The 15,993-nt window shown below is 40.7% G+C and overlaps 1 protein-coding gene and 1 long non-coding RNA gene across 5 annotated transcripts in view; one reads left to right on the top strand and one right to left on the bottom strand.

Moving 5' to 3' along the window:
* LOC143397668 (uncharacterized) overlaps window positions 1-3,746 on the top strand; it is an 83,190-nt gene extending 79,444 nt beyond the window's left edge. For 2 of the 4 annotated variants that reach the window (XR_013091191.1, XR_013091190.1), the window contains one exon: window positions 2,705-3,746. This is a non-coding gene — a long non-coding RNA (uncharacterized LOC143397668). The remainder of the gene's footprint in view (window positions 1-2,704) is intronic. The other 2 variants (XR_013091192.1, XR_013091193.1) reach the window with 2 other exon arrangements.
* Wnt5b (Wnt family member 5B) overlaps window positions 1-15,993 on the bottom strand; it is a 114,697-nt gene that overhangs the window by 26,914 nt on the left and 71,790 nt on the right. The gene's annotated exons all lie outside the window — the stretch shown is intronic.

Genomic DNA, 15,993 nt, shown 5'->3' with positions numbered 1-15,993 from the left:
AAGAGGCTTTGGTTCACCACTGAGATTTTTTTAATTTCATGGAGGGCTCTGCCAGGCTTCTCTTCCCCAGGTTCCCAATGGTCTTGCTAAATTGTTCCCTTGGTTGCCCAATTCCTTGGAAATGGCTGCGATGATGGGGGTCAAACCTGTGCTCTATGCTGCGCCAACAAGGGGCTCTGCCATAATGAGGGTGACACAAGGACAGCCTCTGGACAGCACCTAGAATTCAGCAGGCTCTCGATGAGTTCTTAACAGCTCGTTATTTAACAAATGTTTATTTTTTGGTTCTAAGGATTGAACCCAGGAGCACTTTACCACTGAGTCACATTCCAGCCCTTTTTATTTTTCATTTTTAGACAGGGTCTCACTAAGTTGCTTAGGACCTGGCTAAGTTGCTGAGACTGGCCTCAAACTTGTGATCCTCTTGCCTTAGCCTCTGAGTCCCTAAGATTACAGGTGTGTATTACTGCACCCAGTTTAACAAATGTTTATTGAGGGTCTATGATTACCTAGCATTGTATGGGCAATTATAATAAATTCATACAATGTTTCTCTTGTAGAATTCAATATTACTGTGCTGAACAATATGGTAACCACTGGCCACAGTGGCTATTTAAATAAAAAATGAGTTAAACGTTCAGTTCCTAGTTGCAGTAGTCACATTTCAAGTACTCAAACAGCCACATGTGGCTAGTGGCTGTCATTTTGGATGGTGTGGTTTATAGGTCATTTCCATTATCACATAGAATTTATTAACAGTGCTGCCTAGAATGGAAGTCAGACAAGGAAACAAATCATCACTCATACAAAGTCAAAAGCTCCGTTTGAAATCTGTAATTTAAATTTGGTGCAGTAGGGGCTATGATAAAGGTACATGGAAAATACCATGTGCATGCAGAATAGGGGTAACTAACTCCCTAACTCATGGCCACTCTAACTCACGGTCCAGCCACAGAGATAAAATCTTTTTTCTACTCCAATGACAACCTCTACTTCTTATCTTTATAGATAATCATTAGGAAAAACAGATACTCTGTGATAAAGTTGAAGCGATTTTCCATTATCAGAACTAAGTGGGCACTATTTTGTATTTGCTACTCAGAATCAAGGAAAAAGTTCAGACCCAGCAGAAATGCCAGAAAGTAATTTAAATGGATTTTTTTTTTCTGTGACTCTAATTCAAATCAACTAGTATTATTGAGCACATATTAGATCTTACCTAAGGATGAATTACAGACAGTCTCTGCTACAGAGATAAGACAAACATGTACAAGATCATAATATTTTTTTTGAGAATTTTTGAATATTTATTTTTTAGTTTTCGGCAGACACAACATCTTTGTTTGTATGTGGTGTTCTGAGGATCGAACCCGGGCTGCACGCATGCCAGGCGAGCGCGCTACTGCTTGAGCCACATCCCCAGCCCACAAGATCATAATATTTAGCAGAGAGTTATAGAGGTTCACAATGCCTAAGACTTAATTCAAAAGGAGGGAAACTTCATAGGGAAGATGGTATCTGAACTTGTCCCTAAGAGGATACTCAGCATTCCTTAGGTAGGGACAGAGGCCTGAAAACCACATGGCACATTTTGAGAATGACAAGAATACCGTGCACACAGTTTCATGTCTGAAATTCAACTAGACAAACAGAGCGAGAGCAAGGGAAGCAAAGTCAAAATCCAAAAACAGACACAAGCCATTAATTCTTGGTGAAGCAAAATCTTCATACTGGGGCCCTCATGGAGGTCTTCGAGGCCACACCAAGGAGTTTCCGCTTTGTTCTGTAGCCTGCAGGAGCCATCCAAGGCATTTAAAAAGGAGAGAGGCATCATCAGATCTGTATGTAAGAGAACTCTGGCAGTCGGGAGCTGGCAATAATGATTGATGGAGTGTAGAGAGTGAGGGTCTGGGGTCGAGGGCCCAGCTGAGAGTCTCATTCAATAGAACGTAAGGGGCAGAATGAGGACACAGGCAGCTTGAGTAGAAAGGAGGTGTGGCCTGTGTGTCATCCAGCCATGGACATGACAAATGTAAGTGCTGGGAAGTAACCACCAGTATAGCATTCTATTATCCACAGGGCAGCCCTCGGACTGCTTGCCTTTGGTCACTACTGAACTGAAATAAAGGGGATAGGGCTGGGGGTATAACTCAATGGTGGAGTGCTTGCCTAGCATGCATGAAGCCCTGGGTTCCATCCCCAAGATGAAAAAGAAAGAAAACAGAGTGCTGACTGGAGTCTCTATCTGCATGTGGCTGTGGGTAGAGTCCACTATTTTTGTGCTCATCTCCCAGGTCACATTAGGCAGATGGAGAAGATTTGACCTCCATGAGATCTGGTCATCTTGCAAAAGCATACCATTAATCAGAAAGAGTCTCCACTCCTGAAAAACAAAGAGCTTGAAGTATATATACTATTTTATGGTTTGGATATAAGGTAAAGGCATCCCCCAATGGTTCCTGTGTTAATGCAGGGGTGAAATGATTAGATTATAAGAGCCATAACCTGATCAGAGGATTAATCCATTAGATGGATTGTTAATTTGCACAGATTTCTGTGTAGTAACTGTAGGCAGGTGGTGTGTGGCTGGAAGAAGTGGACCCACTGAAGTGGAGATATGTCTTGGGGATTATATATTTTGTCTCTGGCTCCTCATACACTCCCTTTTTCTTTCTCTCTGCTTCCTGGTTGCCACATCCTTCAGCTATGATGTTCTGCTTAGCAGTGGGCTCAGAGCAATGGAATCTGCCCACCATGAAGTCAACCGCTGAAACTGTGAGCCAAATTTTTCCTTCTCTAAAATGCTCTTGTCAGGTATTTATATATATATATATTAAAAATGTATGTGTGTGTGCGTGTGTGTGTGTGTGTGTGTACACACACACACACACATTTATTTTTTTAGTTATAGGTGGACATAATAGCTTCATTTTTTTTTTTTTAATGTGGTGCTGACGATCGAACCCAGTGCCCCACACATGGTAGGTGAGCGCTCTACCTCTGAGCCACAACCCTAGCCCTCCTGTCAGGTATTTTGGTGAAAGCAACAAAAATCTGACTAACACAATTATCTAGGATGAGTCAGCAGAAATCTCTATGTTAAAATGAAGAAAAAGTTAAAAATAATAGCAGAAATCAAAACCTCTGTATTCCTAGGTATATATGTATCTGAGAAGTTACTTCAGCCTCAAAACTGTTTGTGGTGGAGAGGACTTGATGGCCACTTAAAATCACACACCGCTTGACTACAGTTTTCAGCATCCATTGTACTAAAATCTGGTCATACATCTGAGTTGCGTCTAATGGAATGTTAGAGGAAATGACATCTGCAACTTCCAGGCCTGGCCCATAAAATCCTCCAACGAGTAGTCCTCCAAACTTTCTTTCCTTTTTCGATGCAGGCAAGCATGTTGGATCTTGAGTGTCCTTCAAAGGCCCACATGTTAAAGGCTTGGTTCTCAGTCTGTGGTGCTATTAGGAGGTGGTGGAACCTCTAGGAGGTAGGGTCTAGTACAAGGAAGTTAGGTCACTGGGGAAGGGTGGTGCCTTGAAGAGGATAATGAGACCCCAGGCTTCTTCCTTTCTCTCTTTCATGTTTGAGCCATGAAGGGAACAGTTTCCTCTACCACATGTTCCTGCCATGATGTACTGCTTCACCACAGATCCTAAATCAACAGAGACAATTGCCTGTGGACCGATACCTCTGAAATCATGAGCCAAAATAAACTTTTCCTCCTTATAAGTTATTTATCTTGTAAGTTATTTTTTTTTGTTGTTGTTGCAAAGGCAGAAAACTGACAAATACAGAAGGCTTCAAAGCCAATGCCAAAGATAGAGTCATAAGACAGAAAGCAGCCCAGATTCCAAAATGACCACTTGGAGAACTGCCTGATAATAGGAACATCCATTTGGGTATTTACACAGGCTAGAAATAAACTTCTACAGTTTTAGAGCCAATTTATATTTGGGGGTTTTGTTACAGGAGCCAGCATGACTTTAACTAACACAAACTCTTTTAACACTTGCTCTATTTTGTATTGGACTTATCTGCACACTTTTCTAAATGCCCCTTTTAGAATGTAAACACTTATTTTTCCTTGTAGTTGCTTCACTGGCTTCTAAGTCTATCAAAGAGACTTCAGTTTGCAAGAATTGTTATTCCCCATCAAAAAAATGTAAAAGTGTCCAGCTACTTGGTCCTCTAAAGACAGAGAGCCAATAAGGGAACAATGCTTGGATTCCAATTCTTTGAGGTCTATGGAATCTCGTCTCACTGAAAAGAAAAAGAAGCACAACGTCCTTGAGGTATTACCAAAAAAAAAAAAAAAATCAGCCAAGCGTGGGGGTGCATACCTGTAATCCCAGTGGCTCAGGAGCCTGAGGCAGAAGAATGGCAAGTTCAAAGCCAGCCTCAGCAAAAGTGAGGCACTAAGCAACTCAGTAAGACCCTGTCTCTAAATAAAATACAAAATAGGGCTGGGGATGTGGTTCAGTGGTCAAGTGCCCCTGAGTTAAATCCCTGGTACTACCCCCTCCCCCCAAAAAAACAAATCACTTGTTCAGGGCCAGCCTGGGTAACATAGCAAGACCCAGTCTCAAAAAAAAAAAAAAAAAAAAGAAAAGAAAAGAAAGAAAAATTAATCCTATTTACCAATAGCAAGATCTAAATAAAGGCACATCATAATTTACTAATGCAGTTTCAACTCTACGTAACTGTGTAACCCAAGGAAAAAACACAACTTTTCTAGGTCCCAGACTTCTCAATTAGAAAATAAGGAAAGGGCTCAGTAGTAGAGTACTTGCCTAGCCCACGCAGGGTCTTTCTTGGGTTTGAGCCCCGGCACCACCACAAACCATAAAGAAGGATCTAAATCATAAAGCCCCTATAGTGGGGCTTAGGTTGTGGGTCAGTGGTAGTGCACTCGCTTAGCACATGTGAGGCACTGGATTCAATCCTCAGCACCACATAAAAATAAATAAAGTGTCAATCTATACCTAAAAAAAAAAAAAAATTAAATTAAAAAAATAAAATGAAATAAAACCCCTATAGTTATTTCTGGCTTTAACATCTCTGGCATCTATTTACCAGTCAATCAATCTATTAAATTGAATTGCTAAGTTTATTGGAAAATTCATTAATATATCCAAATAGGTTATTTTTAGAATTTTCAACCTTTAATGAAAGTAAAACCTAATAAAACACTAAGCTGGGTGTTAGTTTAAAGGACAAATCTAGTTAAGATGTTTGAATACCTTCATTTTTGAAAAACCCTCTTCTATGATAATTTGTTTTTTCCCCCAGTGTTGGGGATTGAACCCAGGGCAAGTGATAGGCAAGTGTTTACCACTGAGCTACACTCCCAGTCCAACGCTATTGTGTTTTAAACTACATTTCATGGATTATCAGTGACTGCATATATTTTTAAGGTATCTAATAGCCATCTGTATTTCCGTGTTCATAGATCATTTAGTTTTAAAATGAGGAAATTGCAGTAGGAAAACAGGAGGAGGCATTTCTGCCTGTGTCTGTTAGCCAGCACCAACTCAAGGGGGCTAAAGCATCTTGCTCAGAAATGTTGCCAGCTCAGCCTAGTTGGAATTATAGGATCCTAGCCTTGGTTCAGCCCTGTGCCTCCCAGAGTATGCCTGCCTTTCATTATGTGTTAAATTCAATGGAATAAAAGTGGCTGCAAGCATAGCATTGTGGGGTTCCATATTTATTCTCTTTCTGTGACAGCCGCATCCAATTTTCTCAGTTGAGAAGTCAAAGGGGTTACAAATTCCACCCAGGACCTGGAAATCCAGCTGGGCTGTTTGAGTTTCTTTCTGCTTCTCCATGAATAAAGATTCTACAGAGGAGCCCTATACAAACAATGCTGCTAATGATGTGTGAGGCAGAGGGTCCTCAAACTCAACTGGCTGGGGAGATACTGGCCTTGCCTGGCTAACTCTAGCACAGAAATTTATTTTTGCCAAAAAAACTCTGTAACTAGATATACACTTGAAGCACATGGACGGTGGAAGTGTTGAATCAGAAGGCTTTTTTCCCCCCTGCGTTTCCAAACCTAATCATGCTTTGCAGCCACAGTACTGTCCTGAAGTCACCCTCTGCATGTAGGTGATATGGTGCTTGTGCGGTGATTCAGATGATGGGAAAACAACAACAACAACCCTCTTCTGCCATCTGGGTTCTATCAGCAAAACAAAACAATGCTGTTGATTTCAAAAGCACTTAGAAATTCAGTTAAAAAAAAAAAAAAAAAAAAAACTTCAAGAAACTGACATGAGAAATGAGGAACCTTTGCAAAACATGATCACTGGCCAGAGCCTAGAGTTCAAGTCTAGGAAACATTAGCAGAAATGCCCCAGCAGATCACAACTAGTGGAACAAGAATAGGGAGAAAGGAGTGTTCTTAGTCCTGCGCAGAAAGGCCGCGCCTCATGGATGTTGCTCTCCAGGATGGCTAAGTTTGAGGCAATGATGCACCGCAAACAAATGTGTGCTAATGGCACACAGCAGTACCATGGTTTCCCCCTCTCCCTGGCTACATTCAAGTAGCCTCATTTTTTTCTACTCATATGTGCCCCATTTACTTCACCACAGAAAGCCTAGGCTATGAGTGGCACCCACAGATGAAAGCAAGAACAGGAATGTAAAAACGCATCCCAATGACAGCTTCCAGCTTGAAATGCCTGGGCCCCTAGGAAAATTTCAGTGGTAAGAAATGTGTTCATGTTTGTGTGGAGAGAAACCACACGCCCAACACTAAAAGCCAATATCAACAACCAAAAAGTCAATGGAAAACACACAGCATCACGCAGCAAGTATAATATGACCTGATTCAGTTCAGTAGGGAGAGGCAAGGGATGGTGTAGGGCAAATGATAAAATGACTGCATTTTTCCAATATTAAAAAAACACTGACAAAGACAGAGGCAAAAGCAGAGGTACCTGTATAGTCTTTTTGTGTGTGGGGGGGATTGAACTTGGGGCACCTGACCACTGAGCCACACCCCAGCCCTATTTTGTATTTTCTTTAGAAAATACAAAGGGTCTCACTGAGTTGCTTAGTGCCTCGAAGTTGCTGAGGCTGGATTTGAACTTGTGATCCACCTGCCTCGGCCTCTTGAGTCACTGAAATTACAAGTGTGTGCCACTGCGTTTGGCTACCTGTATGGTCTTTATCCCAACTCCTAAGCAGCCCTGGGTAACTCCCCAAACTCCCCATGACATGTAGATTGGTGAACCCATATATTTTTTTAAAAAAACTTTTCTTTTCCCTTCTCTCTCCCACCCCTAACATATTAACCAAAGAGAAATGATGTATGTATGTGTACACACACACATACATACACACACACATAACAACCCTCTTCTGCCATCTGGGTTCTATCAGCAAAACAAAACAATGCTGTTGATTTCAAAAGCATGTTGCGTGTGTGTATAATTTTTTTTTTTTTTTGAGACTGGGTCTTGCCATTCTTGCCCACGCTGGCCCTTGAACTCCTTCTACCTCAGCTTTCCAGATAGCTGACTATAGGCACTGCCACCATACCCTCCTTGCTTAAAGTCACTATTTACTGAGTGCTGACTGAATACATTGAACCAAGGGTTGAAGGATGGGGTGAACAGAAAGAAGCCTGGACAGGTGAAAAATAACAAGAAAAGGAAGACAAAAATCTTTTTTCCTAGTTCAGCAGTGCGAGCAGCCAGGCCAGAAATATCCAGGGAAGGAGAGGTAATCACAGGCCAGAGCGCACTGAGGGGTTGAGGAGCAGGGCCGAGTAACCATTCCTATTAAATTCTGGGCAGCAGCTATACCTGTTTGGTTATCCCATTTGAACAAACAGAACTTTGAGATGATTTGTATGCATAGAAGTAAGCATTCCTTGACCCATTAAACCTCCTCTGACAGAAACAAACAACTGTTTTATTGAAACAAAACACACATAGAGTAAGATGCACGAATTTTAGATATACAACACAATGGATTTCTACATATGCACATACCCATGAAACCACCACCCAGATCAAGAACCATCTGACCTGGGACAAACCAAACTGGTATGCTGCAGAAAAACGTGGGAACAGAATCCAGACGGATCTCTAATGTGCCTTTAAAAAGTTGTTTCAGGTCAGTTGTTTCAGCTCAGTGCAGAGCGCATGCTCAGTGCTCCATCCCCAGCACCAATGACTGAATATGTAAGTTGTTTTATTGCTGTCATTGGTTTGATTCTGATATTTACAGGGAGTTTGCTCTTTCTAGGGGCTTAGATATGGGAGGTCAACTCAAGAAGAATCTAGCAAACAATTCTCTCTTCAGTTTCGGGATCCCTTGAGATTCCTAACATTTAAGAAAACATTCAGGTTTCAACCTTCTGCTGCCACATGTTGGCATCCCTGATGCTTAGGAACAGGGTGTGAAGCAGTTTAACTTTTATGTGTAACCTGGGTGCTTTCTCTTCCCTAACACCACAAACTTGTAATTATCAACAGCTTTTTAATTTTTTTCTTGAGTAAGACATTTCTTCTCGTGGTGGAACAGCAATGATTGACAATGTCATTTTCATGTCTTCCATTTCCTTTTCCAGCTTTGTCTCAGAATCCAAAGGAATGGATTAAAAAAAGGAAAGGGTTAAAAAATAAAACTTGATTAAAAAAAATAAGCAAAACCCTCAGTTTGGAACATGACCTGTGCATTGGAATTGAACAAAAAGCTCTGTCCCAGAGTCACAGATGATTGAAGATTATCTAGTATTAACCATGTGACTGTGTTGGTCAAGGATTTGAAACTGATCAAATATTCAGCACTTATTATATAATACTGACTATATTAGTTAACATATTAATTTATGTATCATCACAACTCTGTTTAAGTCACTTTATGAGATCTTTTTAATAAGTATAGGTTCATAATGAAAATTACGGGTTGGGAGCATAGCTCAGTAGTACAGTGTTTGCCTAGCATGAGTAAGGCCCAGGGTTTGATCCCCAGCATTGGCCAAAAAAAAAAAAAAAAAAGAAAGAAAATAGAAAATTATGGTAGCCAGGATATTAAATGCAGCATAAGGAAGCAAATATGTATTAAACCTCATTATCAGCTGCTCTGCATTTTCTATAGTGAAGCACTACAAAGACACATTGCTGATCAAAAATCACAAGGCCGGTAAATTCAATTTTAGTTCTGCCAGTAGTGATGATTTCTCAGCTTATATACTATTTTCCAAAGTAGGCCATATATATATATATATAAAGTTTATAGGAACAAGGTGAGGAAAATGAAAAAAAGATTCCAAAGACTATGTTTCCCATTTTCCCACAGTACCTTAATAGCTAATCACATGCCTGGGTGACATGCATACTCCCTCTCTTTAAAATTTCTACTTGTCCTCCCTGATTGAAGTTAAATGAAAGCAATTCTAATCACCTAATGCCTATAAAAGTAATCAAATGTCTATGTACTCTCCACTACCATCCCAACTCATAGCAATTTATAGAAACATTGAGCACAAAGGTAATATCAGCAGGTGACTCCAACCCTGAGTGTGCACCTGTGTGAGAAGACTCAAAGGTGCTCTGCAGATCAGAAGAAAGATGAATTCAACCCCGACTGTGTTGTGACGCTGAGAAAGGCACCTTTTATCCTATGCCTTATTTTCATTTGTAAGCAACAAGAAGCATCATCATTAAGTGCCTGCACAGTGCTTTCAGAGCTTTACAAAGAAAGTGTTGCCGACTTGAGATTTGTTATTATGCCAGAACACAGGCAACTCTAATTTAGGTTCTCTCAACCAGTGGCACTGAGGAATTCTCTAGCTGGGGGTGTAGCTCAGTGGTATAGTACTTCTCTAGCATGGGCAAGGCCCTGTGTTTGGTCCCCATCCTCTCCAATCCCAAAGAGAAAACTGAGGAATTCTAATGGTTACTGTGGTAGCACCGATTATTTGAGTAAATTACCTTTTTACACTTACGTGGTAAGTTTAAAAATAAAAGGTAAATAACAAATAAGAACCTCACTGATTTTCAGGAATGAAGATTGAGACAAGTTGTCCCAACTTTGTAAAAAATTTGGGTTGGCTTTTTCATACAAAGTTACCCACACATAAGAGCAAGAACAACTGGGATTTCAGGCAAACAGAGGCTTCAAAATGACAGATATCAAAAAAGATGTGATTTTGATCTCTGCACCATCTTTTACAGAGTGTGTGGAGTTAACACTAGCAAGGCTGAGATTTTGCTGTTCTACTTCGTGAGATTCTGGCTATTTTTTTTTTTTTTTTTAAACCTTTAACCCTCTCTTCTTGGCAGAGCAGGAGACTGTGAACTTTGCAACAGGGCCCATCCCCAAGACTCCTCTGGGTCTGACATTATGTAAGAAATGCAAATGCTCTGGTTCATCCAACTAGGTCTTTCCAGAAAACTGGCTGGGTGCCAGCACCTTTTCAAAAAGAGAATAACCTTCAAGCTCTGCTCAGCCAGGCTCTAGACAGCAGGGTCCCAGGCCTGATGTGGAGTCACAAACCAATCTGAGGAAGATTGATCTTGACCCTCCCTTCCCCCACTTTGCCTTTTGAAATATTTATCAAAATATGACAAGCCCAGGAGGATCCTCATACAAATGACCTTTGCAGGCTGAGAGAACACAGCCTCTGGCAATGGAGAAGCAGCAGGGTCAAGCTGTCCACTCCAGGGCGCTGCAAGTTTGGAATTTAGTCAGTTTTGAGTTGTCTCACAGCCTGTGCCTACTTCCCTTGGAAAACAGAATTGAAACTAGCTGAAAATATTGCTTCTTCACTCCCACTTCAGTACTTAGAACTGATGTTCCGGAAAGAGCTCGAGATGCAGGAACCATCCATCCCACAAGTATAAAACTGAACATGATAAAAATGGGTATGCAAGGCTGAGGGTGTGGCTCAGTGGGAGAGCACTTGCCTAGCCTGTGTGAGGCCCTGAGTTCATCCCCTCCCCTCCCCTGCACAGAAAGAGAGAGAGGATGCAAGAGCCTGGCCTTGCTTGAGACCTTTGCTTCTCTCCTCTCTCAGATGGTCTGCCTTCCTCATCTTCTCTGCCAGGGGTACACGTCACTAACAATTATTTCTAGAGGCCCTTTCACTCTGCTCAGATTCTGTGCTCTCTTCTGGCCCAGGTCACACTACTCTTTTCTCAGCACTGTCCTTAGCTTCTGCTCACTAACTCATTTGCAAGAGAGTCACCAACACCCAGAATGGGCTGTTTCACAGGTAAAGGGCTAATAGGGAAGCAACCACTAGAGGGTGACAAAATGACAGATAAGCATGTTTCCTTCTGTTGAAAGCCAGAGACAGCCACAGATCCAGATGTGGGCCTGGAGGCCTAAAAAGGGTATCAGTTTATCTATCTGCAGTATGTATGTGCACTCACGCATTGCACGCTCTCACTTTCCAGCTTTCTCTTCTCTCTCTCACACACACACACACACACACACACACTAACCTTTCCTATGTTCATATATGAATAACAACCATTATAACTCCACATCATGTACAACACAAAAATGCGAAGTTATACTCCACGTATATATGATACATCAAAATACACTCTACTGGGCTGGGGCTGTAGCTCAGTGGTAGAGCACTTGCCTCGCATATGTGAGGCACTGGGAGCACTGGGTTGGATCCTCAGCACCACATAAAAATAAAATAAAAATGTTGTGTCTACCGAAAACTAAAAAATAAATATTAAAAAATTCTTTCTCTCTCACTCTCTCTTTAAAAAAAATAAATTAAATAAAGACATTGTGTCCACCTACAACTAAAAAAAAAAAATTAAAAAAATACTCTGTCACATATAACTAAAAAGAACAAATAAAAAAATCAAAAAGAAATACTGACCTAGCAAATCATCCTGAACCTCCAAAAAGTGTTTCTCATGAAAGTGACACCTCACCGTGGACAGATCTGCTCAAACAACAGTCAATATCTCATGCAGTACCAACCATTCCTTGTATGGACCCCTCTTTACTTGGTGTCACATAGTGATGCATTCTAGCAAGCTGGAGAGCTAAGCTTATACTGTTAGTGCAGCAAAGCACGGTAGAGTTTTGTTGTTGTTGCTGTTGTACTTGGACACAATGCCTTTACTTTATTTTTATGTGGTGCTGAGGATCGAACCCAGGGCCTCACACACTCTGTCACTGACTATAACCTCAGCCCCAGCATGGTGGTTTAAAATGTGGGCTTTTGATCTAGTCCAGAGTTCAGACCCCAGTTCTGTTAGCCATGTGATCTTGAGCTGGCTACTCTCTTGCGCTCATCTGTAAAATGAAGATGATAATGAACCTTCTGCATTGCTGGTGAAGATTATCTGTGGTGATGTTTAGATAAGTAGATAAATTAATCTATGTAAAGTGCTTAAAAGAATGGTGCAGCATAGTCAAGACTCCATAAACACTAACTGGTTTTCATGACAGTCTGGGACAGTATGAGGAAATATGCATTGCCCCATTCACCTTCTCAAAACTCTCAAGAATATGAAAATCAGTAGCCCCATCTTACAGATGAGAAAACTGAGGCTCCTTGTGTTTAAATAATTTGTTTGAAGTCACAGAGCTGATAAGTGACAGTCAAGATTTTAACTTGATATCTTTGTGACTTAAAAAAAAAAATTATGTCCTCTTGCTATACCATTGGGAGCAGGTGGGGAATTCAGTCTTACTACCAAAGGAGCTTAGGCTTTGTTTTGTTTTGCAGTGCTAGGGGGCCTTGGCCTGCTAGACAAGTGCTTTATCCTTGAGCTACATCCCCAGCCCTAAAGGAATTTATGACCTAAAGAACAAAATTGGGTGAGAGGGGAGTCATAAGCTCTTTTTTTATTTCCTGTTATTATTTATTTATTTATTTTTGAAACTTGCAGCTGACCCTTTAGGTTGGGGGATCAGGTGCCAGTCAGCTGCAAGTTGTTTTTTTTTTTTTAGAGAGAGAGAGAATTTCAATATTTTTTTTTTTTTCAGTTTTTGGCACACACAACATCTTTGTTTGTATGTGGTGCCGAGGATCGAACCTGGGCTGCACGCATGCCAGGCAAGCGTGCTACCGCCCGAGTCACATCCCCAGTCCTTCCTGATATTTTTTTTAGTTGCTAATAGAACTTTATTTATTTATTTATTCATTCATTCATTCATTTATTTATCTATTTATATAAGGTGCTGAGAATCAGACCCAGGCCTCACACAGGCTAGGCAAGTGCTGTACCACTGAGCACTACCACAGCCCCCATAAGTTCTTTTATATATCATTTCAGTTTACTAAAAAGGGAGACCTGTTAAGAGGTGTGTGTGCGTGCGTGCGAGTGTATGTGTGTGTGTGTACATGTTTGTTTGGTGCTGAGAACTGAACCTAGGGCCTCATACATACTACACACAAGTTCTATCAAGAATTATAATTTAACAAAGTTTAAAGCAGGAGGAAAAAACCTGGGCTCTAGGAGGCTGTCATATCAGGGGTTCTCATGCGGGGGTCTTCAGGCCAGTATCATCAATATCACATGGGAACTGTCTGGGAAGCAACTTCATGGGCCTAACCCAGACATCCTGAGTCAGAAGCCTTCCACGTTTGTTCAGAAGCCTAGTTAGGTTGAAAACCACTGCTCTAAGCAGAAGAAAGTATAAGAGCTGGTAATGAAAACCTAAGTCGCAGCACCAGGAGGCTGTCGGTAACAGAGGACAATTTCTTTATGGGCGAATGGAACATGCTGCTCCTGAGGTGCAGACAGATGGTTTGCTCTTACCCAAAGCTCATTGTATTATGCTCTGAGCTTTTGCTGTGTTTCCGCTCCTGTAACCTGTACGTTTCTTTAAAAACAGGAAATAAAGTTTAAGAAAGGTTCAACTGTCAGCAAATGTGTGTATATATATAATTTAGAGGCACATCTGGCAAGGTATTTCCCCCCACCCACTATAAAAGAAAAACCAGAAATGGCTCTTACTAGGTCCCTACTATGTGCCAGTTCTATATTAGGCCCTTTCTTTCTTGTGGATTTCCCCCCCCCCCCCTCTGAATGAATTATCAGACAGTTCTGGGAATAGAAATTGCTTTCATTTCATAGATGAGGAAATTGCAGCTCAAAAAACTTAAGTCAATTTGCCACAGGTCATGCAATGAACTGTAGTGAGACAGCTAGGATTCAAATGCACAGCTTCAGACTTCAAATGTGGTGTGAATTTAGCCTGAAATGTTACCTTGGGAACAGACCTGTGCTGAGGAGCCCTCCGTGTCCCCGGCATGTACACACACAGGGAAACCACTGGCCTCTCCTTGGGGTGCCAGGCAGGACACACTGAAGGGCTCCCTTCTGCCTTCTTGCCTTGATGGTATCATCACATTCTGTTGTCAGAGAGGGGCTCACGATGAAAATGAGAAGAAAGCTGATGAAAATCCCCCCCCCACCCCCGCCAGACAATCTTGGTTGTAAAAACAGTAGCAAAGTGCAAATCATGAACTAAAATTTTCTGACTTCAGACACTGAATACTAATTTCAGTTAAATCAGGGTTAAAATAAAGATTACTTATTCTTGTACAAGAAAGCTAAGAATTCCTTGAGGAGGTGATTTTTTAAATTAACCTGATGCCTCAGTGTGGAAGAACCATAATAATGTAGGACAATATATGGTTGACATTATGATTTTTTATCTTTTTTCCAAATGAGGAAATAATAAAATTTCCATTATATATAATATAATGCCCTTTTTTCCATCAACATCCATTCAAACTCCAGGCTTCACTGTGGAGCCTTGGAAGAAAACATTTTGTTTCTATCACTCTGTTGGCACCTGTAACACTAACAAATACTGTCATTGTCAGCAGGTATTTTCTAGCTCGCCTGCTGAATGCTCAGCACTTATAGGCAGAAATATCCTCTTCAACATCTTTGTTTACTTCACAGCACAGAGTGATGCATGCAATTTGTATCGCTATTTGCTGAATGGGTGAACACATTGGAAACCAATTTTCTAAGTGTTCTGTGTCCTGGAAATGGCTACATTTCCCACATATTTTCTTTTTCCAAAGTTGTCCTATCTTTCTCTTTTGGAACAAGTACCTAAGGTGTTTGTTGATATTAATAATTGATATTTGGGATTGTTCTATTACTTTATTTCGAATCCCTTGGTTGGGTGACCAAAAATATGACAACATAGAGTTAACACTCAAAAGTTGCAAATTACAAAAAGAAATCTAATTTCAAAAATAAAAATTAGCACCACCCATCTGGGCCTGATTTTTTTTTTTTTTTTTTTTTTTGTGTGTGTGTGTGTGTGTGGTGGTGCTGGGAAAGGAACCCAGGGTCCTGCACGTGCTAGGCAAGCACTCTACCACTAAGCCACTTCCCCAGTCCTGGGGGTGGTTCTTAATAGCACCAGCTTTTGATGTCATGAGTTTTCCAGTGTAGACAATACAGTTAGTGTACAGTCACACTAATGAGAGGGCTCTAGCTCTCCAGGTCTCAAACCCTATTTTTATGGTGGTGGATACAGACAATGTTAAGCCTGTGTTCACAGGATACAGCAAACTAATAATTTGGGAGAGAGTAATCAAATATTTTGGGGGGTGTTCCTGGCAATCTGTTGATGAGAGAAAGAATACTTTTCACATTTTTTTCTTTTATAAATAAATAAATATGTCTTATTTCAAAATGTTTGATTTCCTCAAAAAAATTCATTTTTATGTATGTATGTATGTATGTATAGTGTTCTGTGTTTCTTTCTTTCTTTTTTTTTTTGTATGTATGCATTTTTGACACAGGGTCTCACCATGTTGTTCAAGCTGGGCTCAAGTGATTCTCCTGCCTCCACCTCTGAGCAGCTTGGAATTATAGGTTCATGCTGCTGAATCTTTTAATTTTTTAAATGTGGTAAAACACACATAACATAAAAATTACCATCTTAACTCTTTTTAAGAGTATGGTTCAGTGGTGTTAGGTATGTTTACATTATTGTGCAACCAATTTCCAGAACTTTTT

The sequence above is a fragment of the Callospermophilus lateralis genome, chromosome 4, assembly GCF_048772815.1.
Source record: "Callospermophilus lateralis isolate mCalLat2 chromosome 4, mCalLat2.hap1, whole genome shotgun sequence".
NCBI lineage: Eukaryota > Metazoa > Chordata > Mammalia > Rodentia > Sciuridae > Callospermophilus > Callospermophilus lateralis.
Note: the sequence above shows the minus strand (reverse complement) of the source record. Positions and strands in the feature narration are given on the sequence as shown.